This window comes from Ranitomeya imitator, chromosome 5, assembly GCF_032444005.1.
Source record: "Ranitomeya imitator isolate aRanImi1 chromosome 5, aRanImi1.pri, whole genome shotgun sequence".
Taxonomy (NCBI): Eukaryota; Metazoa; Chordata; class Amphibia; order Anura; family Dendrobatidae; genus Ranitomeya; species Ranitomeya imitator.
Genome location: NC_091286.1, coordinates 705,050,245 through 705,065,570, shown reverse-complemented (window position 1 = coordinate 705,065,570; position 15,326 = coordinate 705,050,245). Strand labels below are relative to the sequence as shown.

Below are 15,326 nucleotides of genomic sequence, written 5' to 3'. Positions count from 1 at the left end.
CTCTGGGTTATGGGCCCAGCACGCTTCCGCTGCGCCACTCTGCTTATGGTGGAGGATGCTCAGAGTTGAAGTCTAATTACTGCCTGCCTTCTGGTCTATGTCATGTAATTTATCAGCCATTTCTTATCTGTTGGCAACTAAATTATTCTTGGTGCTTTGCAAATGTTTGTTTGTTTTTGTTGAAAATCATGTCTCTGTGGCGCAATCGGTTAGCGCGTTCGGCTGTTAACCGAAAGGTTGGTGGTTCGAGTCCACCCAGAGACGTTGCACCCTTTTGCTTCAGTAGTAAGCTACAGTTGAAGAAGTTTTTGCATTTGTGCTAAGCATCTCCCTCAAGTAAAAGCCATTTTGCTGACGATGTTTTGAATTCACGAGACAAACTGGAGAAAAACCTTCTGGATGAGATAGGATAAACAAAACTTCCTTCGAGCCGGAATTGAACCAGCGACCTAAGGATTGCTAATTTAGAGCTACAGTCCTCCGCTCTACCAGCTGAGCTATCGAAGGATTGATGAAAGCCCACTAGGTTTGGCCATGGGTGCCACGAGCAGGTGGTAAAAATGATTCATTCAACCCAGCGAAAAAGGAATTCAGCAGTAGTATTGGAGAATGCGGGCATCGATCCCGCTACCTCTCGCATGCTAAGCGAGCGCGCTACCACTTGAGCTAATCTCCCAAACCTGGCAAACGTATCGTCAGTTTCACGTCACACCAGGTCACAATTTTCATATACAATCACACATGCCATTGCAAGCTTTTTTTTTTTTTTTTTTTTTTTTTTAAGTGTGGATTCCATTTTTGCATACTGGAAGAACATTTAAGGAGTCTACAACGTGATTGGTGCCCTACAAATACAGTTGGGCAACTTTCTAGCAACCCCTTTCTATGTACATGGAGAATCAAATTGGGGACAGTGAAAAAAACTTGCATAGTTTGAAGAAAAAAGTTGCGATGTAGCACAATCCCAAAAGAGAACCATTGACCTTTTATGGCTTTGTTTGTTTATAGAAACTGCTGAGAGGTCGTGAAGGCCTTCTGGTCCTTTGGCACAAGTTGATCCAGGATTCAGGGTTTTGACCAGTAATTTTTGAGCCAAAACGCGTTTGCTTTTGACAGAAGCTACACCAACCAGCACAATACCAATGTTTACCTTGGCATTGCTTTTGTATTGCGGACTAACCCTACTAAGTTTCAAACAATAACTGATGAGCAGCAAATGGTTTAGATGAAGTGTTGAAAAAGCTAAGAACGCTTCTCTTCGTTTTTTTCTCCTTTTTGTGGTTGCTAAACTGTAAGAAGAGAGTAGAGCATGAGCTTGAACACAAAAGAGAACATTAAAGGGAACCTGTCATCTGAATTTGGCGGGACTGGTTTTGGGTCATATGGGCGGAGTTTTTGGGTGTTTGATTCACCCTTTCCTTACCTGCTGGCTGCATGCTGGCTACAATATTGGATTGAAGGTCATTCTCTGTCCTCCATAGTACACACCTGCACAAGGCAAGATTGCTTTGCGCAGGCGTGTCCTATGGAGGACAGAGAATGAACTTCAATCCAATATTGCAGCCAGCATGCAGTCAGCGGGTAAGGAAAGGTTGAATCAAACACACAAAACCTCCGCCCATATGACCCAAAACCAGTCCCGCCAAATTCAGGTGACAGAGTCCCTTTAAAAGAGAATGAACGCAACACCAATGGTGAAAAAGCAAGCCATGCGTTGGCCGGGAATCGAACCCGGGTCAACTGCTTGGAAGGCAGCTATGCTCACCACTATACCACCAACGCTTACGTAAGTGCGCATTTTTTTTTTACATTTTCTGCAATAACAGTAAACGTTCTAGCAAATCCTTTCTAAGTACATGGAGAATCAAACTGGGGGAGAGTGAAAAAAGTTGTGATGTAGCACAATCCCAAGGAGAACCATTGACCTTTTATGGTTTGTTTATAGAAAATTTTGAGACGTCGTAAAGGCCTTCTGGTCCTTTAGCGGCACGAGTTGAACTGGGATTCAGGGTTTTAACCAGTGTTTTTTTGAGCCAAAAGGGTTTGCTGTAGACAGGGGCATTTAGATGAAATGTAATGATGAAGAGTATAAAACACAACCGTTTAGCAGAGGATGGTTTCGATCCATCGACCTCTGGGTTATGAGCCCAGCACGCTTCCGCTGCGCCACTCTGCTTATGGTGGAGGATGCTCAGAGTTGAAGTCTAATTACTGCCTGCCTTCTGGTCTATGTCATGTAATTTATCAGCCATTTCTTATCTGTTGGCAACTAAATTATTCTTGGTGCTTTGCAAATGTTTGTTTGTTTTTGTTGAAAATCATGTCTCTGTGGCGCAATCGGTTAGCGCGTTCGGCTGTTAACCGAAAGGTTGGTGGTTCGAGTCCACCCAGAGACGTTGCACCCTTTTGCTTCAGTAGTAAGCTACAGTTGAAGAAGTGTTTGCATTTGTGCTAAGCATCTCCCTCAAGTAAAAGCCATTTTGCTGACGATGTTTTGAATTCACGAGACAAACTGGAGAAAAACCTTCTGGATGAGATAGGATAAACAAAACTTCCTTCGAGCCGGAATTGAACCAGCGACCTAAGTATTGCTAATTTAGAGCTACAGTCCTCCGCTCTACCAGCTGAGCTATCGAAGGATTGATGAAAGCCCACTAGGTTTGGCCATGGGTGCCACGAGCAGGTGGTAAAAATGATTCATTCAACCCAGCGAAAAAGGAATTCAGCAGTAGTATTGGAGAATGCGGGCATCGATCCCGCTACCTCTCGCATGCTAAGCGAGCGCGCTACCACTTGAGCTAATCTCCCAAACCTGGCAAACGTATCGTCAGTTTCACGTCACACGTCACACCAGGTCACAATTTTCATATACAATCACACATGCCATTGCAAGCTTTTTTTTTTTTTTTTTTTTTTTTTAAGTGTGGATTCCATTTTTGCATACTGGAAGAACATTTAAGGAGTCTACAACGTGATTGGTGCCCTACAAATACAGTTGGGCAACTTTCTAGCAACCCCTTTCTATGTACATGGAGAATCAAATTGGGGACAGTGAAAAAAACTTGCATAGTTTGAAGAAAAAAGTTGCGATGTAGCACAATCCCAAAAGAGAACCATTGACCTTTTATGGCTTTGTTTGTTTATAGAAACTGCTGAGAGGTCGTGAAGGCCTTCTGGTCCTTTGGCACAAGTTGATCCAGGATTCAGGGTTTTGACCAGTAATTTTTGAGCCAAAACGCGTTTGCTTTTGACAGAAGCTACACCAACCAGCACAATACCAATGTTTACCTTGGCATTGCTTTTGTATTGCGGACTAACCCTACTAAGTTTCAAACAATAACTGATGAGCAGCAAATGGTTTAGATGAAGTGTTGAAAAAGCTAAGAACGCTTCTCTTCGTTTTTTTCTCCTTTTTGTGGTTGCTAAACTGTAAGAAGAGAGTAGAGCATGAGCTTGAACACAAAACATTAAAAGAGAATAAACGCAACACCAATGGTGAAAAAGCAATCCATGCGTTGGCCGGGAATCGAACCCGGGTCAACTGCTTGGAAGGCAGCTATGCTCACCACTATACCACCAACGCTTACGTAAGCGCGCATTTTTTTTTTACATTTTCTGCAATAACAGTAAACGTTCTAGCAAATCCTTTCTAAGTACATGGAGAATCAAACTGGGGGAGAGTGAAAAAAGTTGTGATGTAGCACAATCCCAAGGAGAACCATTGACCTTTTATGGTTTGTTTATAGAAAATTTTGAGACGTCGTAAAGGCCTTCTGGTCCTTTAGCGGCATGAGTTGAACTGGGATTCAGGGTTTTAACCAGTGTTTTTTTGAGCCAAAAGGGTTTGCTGTAGACAGGGGCATTTAGATGAAATGTAATGATGAAGAGTATAAAACACAACCGTTTAGCAGAGGATGGTTTCAATCCATCGACCTCTGGGTTATGGGCCCAGCACGCTTCCGCTGCGCCACTCTGCTTATGGTGGAGGATGCTCAGAGTTGAAGTCTAATTACTGCCTGCCTTCTGGTCTATGTCATGTAATTTATCAGCCATTTCTTATCTGTTGGCAACTAAATTATTCTTGGTGCTTTGCAAATGTTTGTTTTTGTTGAAAATCATGTCTCTGTGGCGCAATCGGTTAGCGCGTTCGGCTGTTAACCGAAAGGTTGGTGGTTCGAGTCCACCCAGGGACGTTGCACCCTTTTGCTTCAGTTGAAGAAGTTTTTGCATTTGTGCTAAGCATCTCCCTCAAGTAAAAGCCATTTTGCTGACGATGTTTTGAATTCACGAGACAAACTGGAGAAAAACCTTCTGGATGAGATAGGATAAACAAAACTTCCTTCGAGCCGGAATTGAACCAGCGACCTAAGGATTGCTAATTTAGAGCTACAGTCCTCCGCTCTACCAGCTGAGCTATCGAAGGATTGTTGAAAGCCCACTAGGTTTGGCCATGGGTGCCACGAGCAGGTGGTAAAAATGATTCATTCAACCCAGCGAAAAAGGAATTCAGCGGTAGTATTGGAGAATGCGGGTATCGATCCCGCTACCTCTCGCATGCTAAGCGAGCGCTCTACCACTTGAGCTAATCCCCCAAACCTGGCAAACATATCGTCAGTTTCACGTCACACCAGGTCACAATTTTCATATACAATCACACATGCCAGTGCAAGCTTTTTTTTTTTTTTTTTTTTTTTTAAGTGTGGATTCCATTTTTGCATACTGGAAGAACATTTAAGGAGTCTACAACGTGATTGGTGCCCTACAAATACAGTTGGGCAACTTTCTAGCAACCCCTTTCTATGTACATGGAGAATCAAATTGGGGACAGTGAAAAAAACTTGCATAGTTTGAAGAAAAAAGTTGCGATGTAGCACAATCCCAAAAGAGAACCATTGACCTTTTATGGCTTTGTTTGTTTATAGAAACTGCTGAGAGGTCGTGAAGGCCTTCTGGTCCTTTGGCACAAGTTGATCCAGGATTCAGGGTTTTGACCAGTAATTTTTGAGCCAAAACGCGTTTGCTTTTGACAGAAGCTACACCAACCAGCACAATACCAATGTTTACCTTGGCATTGCTTTTGTATTGCGGACTAACCCTACTAAGTTTCAAACAATAACTGATGAGCAGCAAATGGTTTAGATGAAGTGTTGAAAAAGCTAAGAACGCTTCTCTTCGTTTTTTTCTCCTTTTTGTGGTTGCTAAACTGTAAGAAGAGAGTAGAGCATGAGCTTGAACACAAAACATTAAAAGAGAATAAACGCAACACCAATGGTGAAAAAGCAAGCCATGCGTTGGCCGGGAATCGAACCCGGGTCAACTGCTTGGAAGGCAGCTATGCTCACCACTATACCACCAACGCTTACGTAAGCGCGCATTTTTTTTTTACATTTTCTGCAATAACAGTAAACGTTCTAGCAAATCCTTTCTAAGTACATGGAGAATCAAACTGGGGGAGAGTGAAAAAAGTTGTGATGTAGCACAATCCCAAGGAGAACCATTGACCTTTTATGGTTTGTTTATAGAAAATTTTGAGACGTCGTAAAGGCCTTCTGGTCCTTTAGCGGCATGAGTTGAACTGGGATTCAGGGTTTTAACCAGTGTTTTTTTGAGCCAAAAGGGTTTGCTGTAGACAGGGGCATTTAGATGAAATGTAATGATGAAGAGTATAAAACACAACCGTTTAGCAGAGGATGGTTTCGATCCATCGACCTCTGGGTTATGGGCCCAGCACGCTTCCGCTGCGCCACTCTGCTTATGGTGGAGGATGCTCAGAGTTGAAGTCTAATTACTGCCTGCCTTCTGGTCTATGTCATGTAATTTATCAGCCATTTCTTATCTGTTGGCAACTAAATTATTCTTGGTGCTTTGCAAATGTTTGTTTTTGTTGAAAATCATGTCTCTGTGGCGCAATCGGTTAGCGCGTTCGGCTGTTAACCGAAAGGTTGGTGGTTCGAGTCCACCCAGGGACGTTGCACCCTTTTGCTTCAGTTGAAGAAGTTTTTGCATTTGTGCTAAGCATCTCCCTCAAGTAAAAGCCATTTTGCTGACGATGTTTTGAATTCACGAGACAAACTGGAGAAAAACCTTCTGGATGAGATAGGATAAACAAAACTTCCTTCGAGCCGGAATTGAACCAGCGACCTAAGGATTGCTAATTTAGAGCTACAGTCCTCCGCTCTACCAGCTGAGCTATCGAAGGATTGTTGAAAGCCCACTAGGTTTGGCCATGGGTGCCACGAGCAGGTGGTAAAAATGATTCATTCAACCCAGCGAAAAAGGAATTCAGCGGTAGTATTGGAGAATGCGGGCATCGATCCCGCTACCTCTCGCATGCTAAGCGAGCGCTCTACCACTTGAGCTAATCCCCCAAACCTGGCAAACATATCGTCAGTTTCACGTCACACCAGGTCACAATTTTCATATACAATCACACATGCCAGTGCAAGCTTTTTTTTTTTTTTTTTTAAGTGTGGATTCCATTTTTGCATACTGGAAGAACATTTAAGGAGTCTACAACGTGATTGGTGCCCTACAAATACAGTTGGGCAACTTTCTAGCAACCCCTTTCTATGTACATGGAGAATCAAATTGGGGACAGTGAAAAAAACTTGCATAGTTTGAAGAAAAAAGTTGCGATGTAGCACAATCCCAAAAGAGAACCATTGACCTTTTATGGCTTTGTTTGTTTATAGAAACTGCTGAGAGGTCGTGAAGGCCTTCTGGTCCTTTGGCACAAGTTGATCCAGGATTCAGGGTTTTGACCAGTAATTTTTGAGCCAAAACGCGTTTGCTTTTGACAGAAGCTACACCAACCAGCACAATACCAATGTTTACCTTGGCATTGCTTTTGTATTGCGGACTAACCCTACTAAGTTTCAAACAATAACTGATGAGCAGCAAATGGTTTAGATGAAGTGTTGAAAAAGCTAAGAACGCTTCTCTTCGTTTTTTTCTCCTTTTTGTGGTTGCTAAACTGTAAGAAGAGAGTAGAGCATGAGCTTGAACACAAAACATTAAAAGAGAATAAACGCAACACCAATGGTGAAAAAGCAAGCCATGCGTTGGCCGGGAATCGAACCCGGGTCAACTGCTTGGAAGGCAGCTATGCTCACCACTATACCACCAACGCTTACGTAAGCGCGCATTTTTTTTTTACATTTTCTGCAATAACAGTAAACGTTCTAGCAAATCCTTTCTAAGTACATGGAGAATCAAACTGGGGGAGAGTGAAAAAAGTTGTGATGTAGCACAATCCCAAGGAGAACCATTGACCTTTTATGGTTTGTTTATAGAAAATTTTGAGACGTCGTAAAGGCCTTCTGGTCCTTTAGCGGCATGAGTTGAACTGGGATTCAGGGTTTTAACCAGTGTTTTTTTGAGCCAAAAGGGTTTGCTGTAGACAGGGGCATTTAGATGAAATGTAATGATGAAGAGTATAAAACACAACCGTTTAGCAGAGGATGGTTTCGATCCATCGACCTCTGGGTTATGGGCCCAGCACGCTTCCGCTGCGCCACTCTGCTTATGGTGGAGGATGCTCAGAGTTGAAGTCTAATTACTGCCTGCCTTCTGGTCTATGTCATGTAATTTATCAGCCATTTCTTATCTGTTGGCAACTAAATTATTCTTGGTGCTTTGCAAATGTTTGTTTTTGTTGAAAATCATGTCTCTGTGGCGCAATCGGTTAGCGCGTTCGGCTGTTAACCGAAAGGTTGGTGGTTCGAGTCCACCCAGGGACGTTGCACCCTTTTGCTTCAGTTGAAGAAGTTTTTGCATTTGTGCTAAGCATCTCCCTCAAGTAAAAGCCATTTTGCTGACGATGTTTTGAATTCACGAGACAAACTGGAGAAAAACCTTCTGGATGAGATAGGATAAACAAAACTTCCTTCGAGCCGGAATTGAACCAGCAACCTAAGGATTGCTAATTTAGAGCTACAGTCCTCCGCTCTACCAGCTGAGCTATCGAAGGATTGTTGAAAGCCCACTAGGTTTGGCCATGGGTGCCACGAGCAGGTGGTAAAAATGATTCATTCAACCCAGCGAAAAAGGAATTCAGCGGTAGTATTGGAGAATGCGGGCATCGATCCCGCTACCTCTCGCATGCTAAGCGAGCGCTCTACCACTTGAGCTAATCCCCCAAACCTGGCAAACATATCGTCAGTTTCACGTCACACCAGGTCACAATTTTCATATACAATCACACATGCCAGTGCAAGCTTTTTTTTTTTTTTTTTTTTTTTTTTAAGTGTGGATTCCATTTTTGCATACTGGAAGAACATTTAAGGCGTCTACAACGTGATTGGTGCCCTACAAATACAGTTGGGCAACTTTCTAGCAACCCCTTTCTATGTACATGGAGAATCAAATTGGGGACAGTGAAAAAAACTTGCATAGTTTGAAGAAAAAAGTTGCGATGTAGCACAATCCCAAAAGAGAACCATTGACCTTTTATGGCTTTGTTTGTTTATAGAAACTGCTGAGAGGTCGTGAAGGCCTTCTGGTCCTTTGGCACAAGTTGATCCAGGATTCAGGGTTTTGACCAGTAATTTTTGAGCCAAAACGCGTTTGCTTTTGACAGAAGCTACACCAACCAGCACAATACCAATGTTTACCTTGGCATTGCTTTTGTATTGCGGACTAACCCTACTAAGTTTCAAACAATAACTGATGAGCAGCAAATGGTTTAGATGAAGTGTTGAAAAAGCTAAGAACGCTTCTCTTCGTTTTTTTCTCCTTTTTGTGGTTGCTAAACTGTAAGAAGAGAGTAGAGCATGAGCTTGAACACAAAACATTAAAAGAGAATAAACGCAACACCAATGGTGAAAAAGCAAGCCATGCGTTGGCCGGGAATCGAACCCGGGTCAACTGCTTGGAAGGCAGCTATGCTCACCACTATACCACCAACGCTTACGTAAGCGCGCATTTTTTTTTTACATTTTCTGCAATAACAGTAAACGTTCTAGCAAATCCTTTCTAAGTACATGGAGAATCAAACTGGGGGAGAGTGAAAAAAGTTGTGATGTAGCACAATCCCAAGGAGAACCATTGACCTTTTATGGTTTGTTTATAGAAAATTTTGAGACGTCGTAAAGGCCTTCTGGTCCTTTAGCGGCATGAGTTGAACTGGGATTCAGGGTTTTAACCAGTGTTTTTTTGAGCCAAAAGGGTTTGCTGTAGACAGGGGCATTTAGATGAAATGTAATGATGAAGAGTATAAAACACAACCGTTTAGCAGAGGATGGTTTCAATCCATCGACCTCTGGGTTATGGGCCCAGCACGCTTCCGCTGCGCCACTCTGCTTATGGTGGAGGATGCTCAGAGTTGAAGTCTAATTACTGCCTGCCTTCTGGTCTATGTCATGTAATTTATCAGCCATTTCTTATCTGTTGGCAACTAAATTATTCTTGGTGCTTTGCAAATGTTTGTTTTTGTTGAAAATCATGTCTCTGTGGCGCAATCGGTTAGCGCGTTCGGCTGTTAACCGAAAGGTTGGTGGTTCGAGTCCACCCAGGGACGTTGCACCCTTTTGCTTCAGTTGAAGAAGTTTTTGCATTTGTGCTAAGCATCTCCCTCAAGTAAAAGCCATTTTGCTGACGATGTTTTGAATTCACGAGACAAACTGGAGAAAAACCTTCTGGATGAGATAGGATAAACAAAACTTCCTTCGAGCCGGAATTGAACCAGCGACCTAAGGATTGCTAATTTAGAGCTACAGTCCTCCGCTCTACCAGCTGAGCTATCGAAGGATTGTTGAAAGCCCACTAGGTTTGGCCATGGGTGCCACGAGCAGGTGGTAAAAATGATTCATTCAACCCAGCGAAAAAGGAATTCAGCGGTAGTATTGGAGAATGCGGGCATCGATCCCGCTACCTCTCGCATGCTAAGCGAGCGCTCTACCACTTGAGCTAATCCCCCAAACCTGGCAAACATATCGTCAGTTTCACGTCACACCAGGTCACAATTTTCATATACAATCACACATGCCAGTGCAAGCTTTTTTTTTTTTTTTTTAAGTGTGGATTCCATTTTTGCATACTGGAAGAACATTTAAGGAGTCTACAACGTGATTGGTGCCCTACAAATACAGTTGGGCAACTTTCTAGCAACCCCTTTCTATGTACATGGAGAATCAAATTGGGGACAGTGAAAAAAACTTGCATAGTTTGAAGAAAAAAGTTGCGATGTAGCACAATCCCAAAAGAGAACCATTGACCTTTTATGGCTTTGTTTGTTTATAGAAACTGCTGAGAGGTCGTGAAGGCCTTCTGGTCCTTTGGCACAAGTTGATCCAGGATTCAGGGTTTTGACCAGTAATTTTTGAGCCAAAACGCGTTTGCTTTTGACAGAAGCTACACCAACCAGCACAATACCAATGTTTACCTTGGCATTGCTTTTGTATTGCGGACTAACCCTACTAAGTTTCAAACAATAACTGATGAGCAGCAAATGGTTTAGATGAAGTGTTGAAAAAGCTAAGAACGCTTCTCTTCGTTTTTTTCTCCTTTTTGTGGTTGCTAAACTGTAAGAAGAGAGTAGAGCATGAGCTTGAACACAAAACATTAAAAGAGAATAAACGCAACACCAATGGTGAAAAAGCAAGCCATGCGTTGGCCGGGAATCGAACCCGGGTCAACTGCTTGGAAGGCAGCTATGCTCACCACTATACCACCAACGCTTACGTAAGCGCGCATTTTTTTTTTACATTTTCTGCAATAACAGTAAACGTTCTAGCAAATCCTTTCTAAGTACATGGAGAATCAAACTGGGGGAGAGTGAAAAAAGTTGTGATGTAGCACAATCCCAAGGAGAACCATTGACCTTTTATGGTTTGTTTATAGAAAATTTTGAGACGTCGTAAAGGCCTTCTGGTCCTTTAGCGGCATGAGTTGAACTGGGATTCAGGGTTTTAACCAGTGTTTTTTTGAGCCAAAAGGGTTTGCTGTAGACAGGGGCATTTAGATGAAATGTAATGATGAAGAGTATAAAACACAACCGTTTAGCAGAGGATGGTTTCGATCCATCGACCTCTGGGTTATGGGCCCAGCACGCTTCCGCTGCGCCACTCTGCTTATGGTGGAGGATGCTCAGAGTTGAAGTCTAATTACTGCCTGCCTTCTGGTCTATGTCATGTAATTTATCAGCCATTTCTTATCTGTTGGCAACTAAATTATTCTTGGTGCTTTGCAAATGTTTGTTTTTGTTGAAAATCATGTCTCTGTGGCGCAATCGGTTAGCGCGTTCGGCTGTTAACCGAAAGGTTGGTGGTTCGAGTCCACCCAGGGACGTTGCACCCTTTTGCTACAGTTGAAGAAGTTTTTGCATTTGTGCTAAGCATCTCCCTCAAGTAAAAGCCATTTTGCTGACGATGTTTTGAATTCACGAGACAAACTGGAGAAAAACCTTCTGGATGAGATAGGATAAACAAAACTTCCTTCGAGCCGGAATTGAACCAGCGACCTAAGGATTGCTAATTTAGAGCTACAGTCCTCCGCTCTACCAGCTGAGCTATCGAAGGATTGTTGAAAGCCCACTAGGTTTGGCCATGGGTGCCACGAGCAGGTGGTAAAAATGATTCATTCAACCCAGCGAAAAAGGAATTCAGCGGTAGTATTGGAGAATGCGGGCATCGATCCCGCTACCTCTCGCATGCTAAGCGAGCGCTCTACCACTTGAGCTAATCCCCCAAACCTGGCAAACATATCGTCAGTTTCACGTCACACCAGGTCACAATTTTCATATACAATCACACATGCCAGTGCAAGCTTTTTTTTTTTTTTTTTTTTTTTAAGTGTGGATTCCATTTTTGCATACTGGAAGAACATTTAAGGAGTCTACAACGTGATTGGTGCCCTACAAATACAGTTGGGCAACTTTCTAGCAACCCCTTTCTATGTACATGGAGAATCAAATTGGGGACAGTGAAAAAAACTTGCATAGTTTGAAGAAAAAAGTTGCGATGTAGCACAATCCCAAAAGAGAACCATTGACCTTTTATGGCTTTGTTTGTTTATAGAAACTGCTGAGAGGTCGTGAAGGCCTTCTGGTCCTTTGGCACAAGTTGATCCAGGATTCAGGGTTTTGACCAGTAATTTTTGAGCCAAAACGCGTTTGCTTTTGACAGAAGCTACACCAACCAGCACAATACCAATGTTTACCTTGGCATTGCTTTTGTATTGCGGACTAACCCTACTAAGTTTCAAACAATAACTGATGAGCAGCAAATGGTTTAGATGAAGTGTTGAAAAAGCTAAGAACGCTTCTCTTCGTTTTTTTCTCCTTTTTGTGGTTGCTAAACTGTAAGAAGAGAGTAGAGCATGAGCTTGAACACAAAACATTAAAAGAGAATAAACGCAACACCAATGGTGAAAAAGCAAGCCATGCGTTGGCCGGGAATCGAACCCGGGTCAACTGCTTGGAAGGCAGCTATGCTCACCACTATACCACCAACGCTTACGTAAGCGCGCATTTTTTTTTTACATTTTCTGCAATAACAGTAAACGTTCTAGCAAATCCTTTCTAAGTACATGGAGAATCAAACTGGGGGAGAGTGAAAAAAGTTGTGATGTAGCACAATCCCAAGGAGAACCATTGACCTTTTATGGTTTGTTTATAGAAAATTTTGAGACGTCGTAAAGGCCTTCTGGTCCTTTAGCGGCATGAGTTGAACTGGGATTCAGGGTTTTAACCAGTGTTTTTTTGAGCCAAAAGGGTTTGCTGTAGACAGGGGCATTTAGATGAAATGTAATGATGAAGAGTATAAAACACAACCGTTTAGCAGAGGATGGTTTCGATCCATCGACCTCTGGGTTATGGGCCCAGCACGCTTCCGCTGCGCCACTCTGCTTATGGTGGAGGATGCTCAGAGTTGAAGTCTAATTACTGCCTGCCTTCTGGTCTATGTCATGTAATTTATCAGCCATTTCTTATCTGTTGGCAACTAAATTATTCTTGGTGCTTTGCAAATGTTTGTTTTTGTTGAAAATCATGTCTCTGTGGCGCAATCGGTTAGCGCGTTCGGCTGTTAACCGAAAGGTTGGTGGTTCGAGTCCACCCAGGGACGTTGCACCCTTTTGCTTCAGTTGAAGAAGTTTTTGCATTTGTGCTAAGCATCTCCCTCAAGTAAAAGCCATTTTGCTGACGATGTTTTGAATTCACGAGACAAACTGGAGAAAAACCTTCTGGATGAGATAGGATAAACAAAACTTCCTTCGAGCCGGAATTGAACCAGCGACCTAAGGATTGCTAATTTAGAGCTACAGTCCTCCGCTCTACCAGCTGAGCTATCGAAGGATTGTTGAAAGCCCACTAGGTTTGGCCATGGGTGCCACGAGCAGGTGGTAAAAATGATTCATTCAACCCAGCGAAAAAGGAATTCAGCGGTAGTATTGGAGAATGCGGGCATCGATCCCGCTACCTCTCGCATGCTAAGCGAGCGCTCTACCACTTGAGCTAATCCCCCAAACCTGGCAAACATATCGTCAGTTTCACGTCACACCAGGTCACAATTTTCATATACAATCACACATGCCAGTGCAAGCTTTTTTTTTTTTTTTTTTTTTTTAAGTGTGGATTCCATTTTTGCATACTGGAAGAACATTTAAGGAGTCTACAACGTGATTGGTGCCCTACAAATACAGTTGGGCAACTTTCTAGCAACCCCTTTCTATGTACATGGAGAATCAAATTGGGGACAGTGAAAAAAACTTGCATAGTTTGAAGAAAAAAGTTGCGATGTAGCACAATCCCAAAAGAGAACCATTGACCTTTTATGGCTTTGTTTGTTTATAGAAACTGCTGAGAGGTCGTGAAGGCCTTCTGGTCCTTTGGCACAAGTTGATCCAGGATTCAGGGTTTTGACCAGTAATTTTTGAGCCAAAACGCGTTTGCTTTTGACAGAAGCTACACCAACCAGCACAATACCAATGTTTACCTTGGCATTGCTTTTGTATTGCGGACTAACCCTACTAAGTTTCAAACAATAACTGATGAGCAGCAAATGGTTTAGATGAAGTGTTGAAAAAGCTAAGAACGCTTCTCTTCGTTTTTTTCTCCTTTTTGTGGTTGCTAAACTGTAAGAAGAGAGTAGAGCATGAGCTTGAACACAAAACATTAAAAGAGAATAAACGCAACACCAATGGTGAAAAAGCAAGCCATGCGTTGGCCGGGAATCGAACCCGGGTCAACTGCTTGGAAGGCAGCTATGCTCACCACTATACCACCAACGCTTACGTAAGCGCGCATTTTTTTTTTACATTTTCTGCAATAACAGTAAACGTTCTAGCAAATCCTTTCTAAGTACATGGAGAATCAAACTGGGGGAGAGTGAAAAAAGTTGTGATGTAGCACAATCCCAAGGAGAACCATTGACCTTTTATGGTTTGTTTATAGAAAATTTTGAGACGTCGTAAAGGCCTTCTGGTCCTTTAGCGGCATGAGTTGAACTGGGATTCAGGGTTTTAACCAGTGTTTTTTTGAGCCAAAAGGGTTTGCTGTAGACAGGGGCATTTAGATGAAATGTAATGATGAAGAGTATAAAACACAACCGTTTAGCAGAGGATGGTTTCGATCCATCGACCTCTGGGTTATGGGCCCAGCACGCTTCCGCTGCGCCACTCTGCTTATGGTGGAGGATGCTCAGAGTTGAAGTCTAATTACTGCCTGCCTTCTGGTCTATGTCATGTAATTTATCAGCCATTTCTTATCTGTTGGCAACTAAATTATTCTTGGTGCTTTGCAAATGTTTGTTTTTGTTGAAAATCATGTCTCTGTGGCGCAATCGGTTAGCGCGTTCGGCTGTTAACCGAAAGGTTGGTGGTTCGAGTCCACCCAGGGACGTTGCACCCTTTTGCTTCAGTTGAAGAAGTTTTTGCATTTGTGCTAAGCATCTCCCTCAAGTAAAAGCCATTTTGCTGACGATGTTTTGAATTCACGAGACAAACTGGAGAAAAACCTTCTGGATGAGATAGGATAAACAAAACTTCCTTCGAGCCGGAATTGAACCAGCGACCTAAGGATTGCTAATTTAGAGCTACAGTCCTCCGCTCTACCAGCTGAGCTATCGAAGGATTGTTGAAAGCCCACTAGGTTTGGCCATGGGTGCCACGAGCAGGTGGTAAAAATGATTCATTCAACCCAGCGAAAAAGGAATTCAGCGGTAGTATTGGAGAATGCGGGCATCGATCCCGCTACCTCTCGCATGCTAAGCGAGCGCTCTACCACTTGAGCTAATCCCCCAAACCTGGCAAACATATCGTCAGTTTCACGTCACACCAGGTCACAATTTTCATATACAATCACACATGCCAGTGCAAGCTTTTTTTTTTTT

At 42.8% G+C, this 15,326-nt stretch overlaps 31 non-coding genes across 31 annotated transcripts; 9 read left to right on the top strand and 22 right to left on the bottom strand.

Moving 5' to 3' along the window:
* The first annotated feature begins 190 nt into the window (after positions 1–190).
* TRNAN-GUU (transfer RNA asparagine (anticodon GUU)) lies at positions 191–264 on the top strand. The gene has a single exon. It is a non-coding gene; the product is annotated as a tRNA-Asn (tRNA).
* A 157-nt stretch (positions 265–421) lies between these two features.
* On the bottom strand, positions 422–507 carry TRNAY-GUA (transfer RNA tyrosine (anticodon GUA)). The gene is given in 2 exon segments: positions 422–457; positions 471–507. It is a non-coding gene; the product is annotated as a tRNA-Tyr (tRNA).
* Positions 508–1,710: 1,203 nt separating this feature from the next.
* On the bottom strand, positions 1,711–1,782 carry TRNAG-UCC (transfer RNA glycine (anticodon UCC)). Its single transcript has one exon. It is a non-coding gene; the product is annotated as a tRNA-Gly (tRNA).
* Positions 1,783–2,322: 540 nt separating this feature from the next.
* On the top strand, positions 2,323–2,396 carry TRNAN-GUU (transfer RNA asparagine (anticodon GUU)). Its single transcript has one exon. It is a non-coding gene; the product is annotated as a tRNA-Asn (tRNA).
* Positions 2,397–3,511: 1,115 nt separating this feature from the next.
* TRNAG-UCC (transfer RNA glycine (anticodon UCC)) lies at positions 3,512–3,583 on the bottom strand. Its single transcript has one exon. It is a non-coding gene; the product is annotated as a tRNA-Gly (tRNA).
* Positions 3,584–4,119: 536 nt separating this feature from the next.
* Positions 4,120–4,193, top strand: TRNAN-GUU (transfer RNA asparagine (anticodon GUU)). Its single transcript has one exon. It is a non-coding gene; the product is annotated as a tRNA-Asn (tRNA).
* Positions 4,194–4,337: 144 nt separating this feature from the next.
* Positions 4,338–4,423, bottom strand: TRNAY-GUA (transfer RNA tyrosine (anticodon GUA)). The gene is given in 2 exon segments: positions 4,338–4,373; positions 4,387–4,423. It is a non-coding gene; the product is annotated as a tRNA-Tyr (tRNA).
* Positions 4,424–4,519: 96 nt separating this feature from the next.
* On the bottom strand, positions 4,520–4,592 carry TRNAA-AGC (transfer RNA alanine (anticodon AGC)). Its single transcript has one exon. It is a non-coding gene; the product is annotated as a tRNA-Ala (tRNA).
* Positions 4,593–5,287: 695 nt separating this feature from the next.
* Positions 5,288–5,359, bottom strand: TRNAG-UCC (transfer RNA glycine (anticodon UCC)). Its single transcript has one exon. It is a non-coding gene; the product is annotated as a tRNA-Gly (tRNA).
* A 536-nt stretch (positions 5,360–5,895) lies between these two features.
* TRNAN-GUU (transfer RNA asparagine (anticodon GUU)) lies at positions 5,896–5,969 on the top strand. Its single transcript has one exon. It is a non-coding gene; the product is annotated as a tRNA-Asn (tRNA).
* A 144-nt stretch (positions 5,970–6,113) lies between these two features.
* TRNAY-GUA (transfer RNA tyrosine (anticodon GUA)) lies at positions 6,114–6,199 on the bottom strand. Its single transcript is given in 2 exon segments — positions 6,114–6,149; positions 6,163–6,199. It is a non-coding gene; the product is annotated as a tRNA-Tyr (tRNA).
* Positions 6,200–6,295: 96 nt separating this feature from the next.
* TRNAA-AGC (transfer RNA alanine (anticodon AGC)) lies at positions 6,296–6,368 on the bottom strand. Its single transcript has one exon. It is a non-coding gene; the product is annotated as a tRNA-Ala (tRNA).
* Positions 6,369–7,057: 689 nt separating this feature from the next.
* On the bottom strand, positions 7,058–7,129 carry TRNAG-UCC (transfer RNA glycine (anticodon UCC)). The gene has a single exon. It is a non-coding gene; the product is annotated as a tRNA-Gly (tRNA).
* Positions 7,130–7,665: 536 nt separating this feature from the next.
* On the top strand, positions 7,666–7,739 carry TRNAN-GUU (transfer RNA asparagine (anticodon GUU)). Its single transcript has one exon. It is a non-coding gene; the product is annotated as a tRNA-Asn (tRNA).
* Positions 7,740–8,065: 326 nt separating this feature from the next.
* Positions 8,066–8,138, bottom strand: TRNAA-AGC (transfer RNA alanine (anticodon AGC)). Its single transcript has one exon. It is a non-coding gene; the product is annotated as a tRNA-Ala (tRNA).
* Positions 8,139–8,835: 697 nt separating this feature from the next.
* TRNAG-UCC (transfer RNA glycine (anticodon UCC)) lies at positions 8,836–8,907 on the bottom strand. Its single transcript has one exon. It is a non-coding gene; the product is annotated as a tRNA-Gly (tRNA).
* Positions 8,908–9,443: 536 nt separating this feature from the next.
* Positions 9,444–9,517, top strand: TRNAN-GUU (transfer RNA asparagine (anticodon GUU)). Its single transcript has one exon. It is a non-coding gene; the product is annotated as a tRNA-Asn (tRNA).
* A 144-nt stretch (positions 9,518–9,661) lies between these two features.
* Positions 9,662–9,747, bottom strand: TRNAY-GUA (transfer RNA tyrosine (anticodon GUA)). Its single transcript is given in 2 exon segments — positions 9,662–9,697; positions 9,711–9,747. It is a non-coding gene; the product is annotated as a tRNA-Tyr (tRNA).
* A 96-nt stretch (positions 9,748–9,843) lies between these two features.
* TRNAA-AGC (transfer RNA alanine (anticodon AGC)) lies at positions 9,844–9,916 on the bottom strand. The gene has a single exon. It is a non-coding gene; the product is annotated as a tRNA-Ala (tRNA).
* Positions 9,917–10,604: 688 nt separating this feature from the next.
* TRNAG-UCC (transfer RNA glycine (anticodon UCC)) lies at positions 10,605–10,676 on the bottom strand. The gene has a single exon. It is a non-coding gene; the product is annotated as a tRNA-Gly (tRNA).
* A 536-nt stretch (positions 10,677–11,212) lies between these two features.
* Positions 11,213–11,286, top strand: TRNAN-GUU (transfer RNA asparagine (anticodon GUU)). The gene has a single exon. It is a non-coding gene; the product is annotated as a tRNA-Asn (tRNA).
* Positions 11,287–11,430: 144 nt separating this feature from the next.
* TRNAY-GUA (transfer RNA tyrosine (anticodon GUA)) lies at positions 11,431–11,516 on the bottom strand. The gene is given in 2 exon segments: positions 11,431–11,466; positions 11,480–11,516. It is a non-coding gene; the product is annotated as a tRNA-Tyr (tRNA).
* Positions 11,517–11,612: 96 nt separating this feature from the next.
* On the bottom strand, positions 11,613–11,685 carry TRNAA-AGC (transfer RNA alanine (anticodon AGC)). The gene has a single exon. It is a non-coding gene; the product is annotated as a tRNA-Ala (tRNA).
* Positions 11,686–12,379: 694 nt separating this feature from the next.
* On the bottom strand, positions 12,380–12,451 carry TRNAG-UCC (transfer RNA glycine (anticodon UCC)). The gene has a single exon. It is a non-coding gene; the product is annotated as a tRNA-Gly (tRNA).
* A 536-nt stretch (positions 12,452–12,987) lies between these two features.
* On the top strand, positions 12,988–13,061 carry TRNAN-GUU (transfer RNA asparagine (anticodon GUU)). The gene has a single exon. It is a non-coding gene; the product is annotated as a tRNA-Asn (tRNA).
* Positions 13,062–13,205: 144 nt separating this feature from the next.
* TRNAY-GUA (transfer RNA tyrosine (anticodon GUA)) lies at positions 13,206–13,291 on the bottom strand. The gene is given in 2 exon segments: positions 13,206–13,241; positions 13,255–13,291. It is a non-coding gene; the product is annotated as a tRNA-Tyr (tRNA).
* A 96-nt stretch (positions 13,292–13,387) lies between these two features.
* Positions 13,388–13,460, bottom strand: TRNAA-AGC (transfer RNA alanine (anticodon AGC)). The gene has a single exon. It is a non-coding gene; the product is annotated as a tRNA-Ala (tRNA).
* A 694-nt stretch (positions 13,461–14,154) lies between these two features.
* On the bottom strand, positions 14,155–14,226 carry TRNAG-UCC (transfer RNA glycine (anticodon UCC)). The gene has a single exon. It is a non-coding gene; the product is annotated as a tRNA-Gly (tRNA).
* Positions 14,227–14,762: 536 nt separating this feature from the next.
* On the top strand, positions 14,763–14,836 carry TRNAN-GUU (transfer RNA asparagine (anticodon GUU)). The gene has a single exon. It is a non-coding gene; the product is annotated as a tRNA-Asn (tRNA).
* Positions 14,837–14,980: 144 nt separating this feature from the next.
* TRNAY-GUA (transfer RNA tyrosine (anticodon GUA)) lies at positions 14,981–15,066 on the bottom strand. The gene is given in 2 exon segments: positions 14,981–15,016; positions 15,030–15,066. It is a non-coding gene; the product is annotated as a tRNA-Tyr (tRNA).
* A 96-nt stretch (positions 15,067–15,162) lies between these two features.
* On the bottom strand, positions 15,163–15,235 carry TRNAA-AGC (transfer RNA alanine (anticodon AGC)). The gene has a single exon. It is a non-coding gene; the product is annotated as a tRNA-Ala (tRNA).
* Positions 15,236–15,326: the final 91 nt, after the last annotated feature.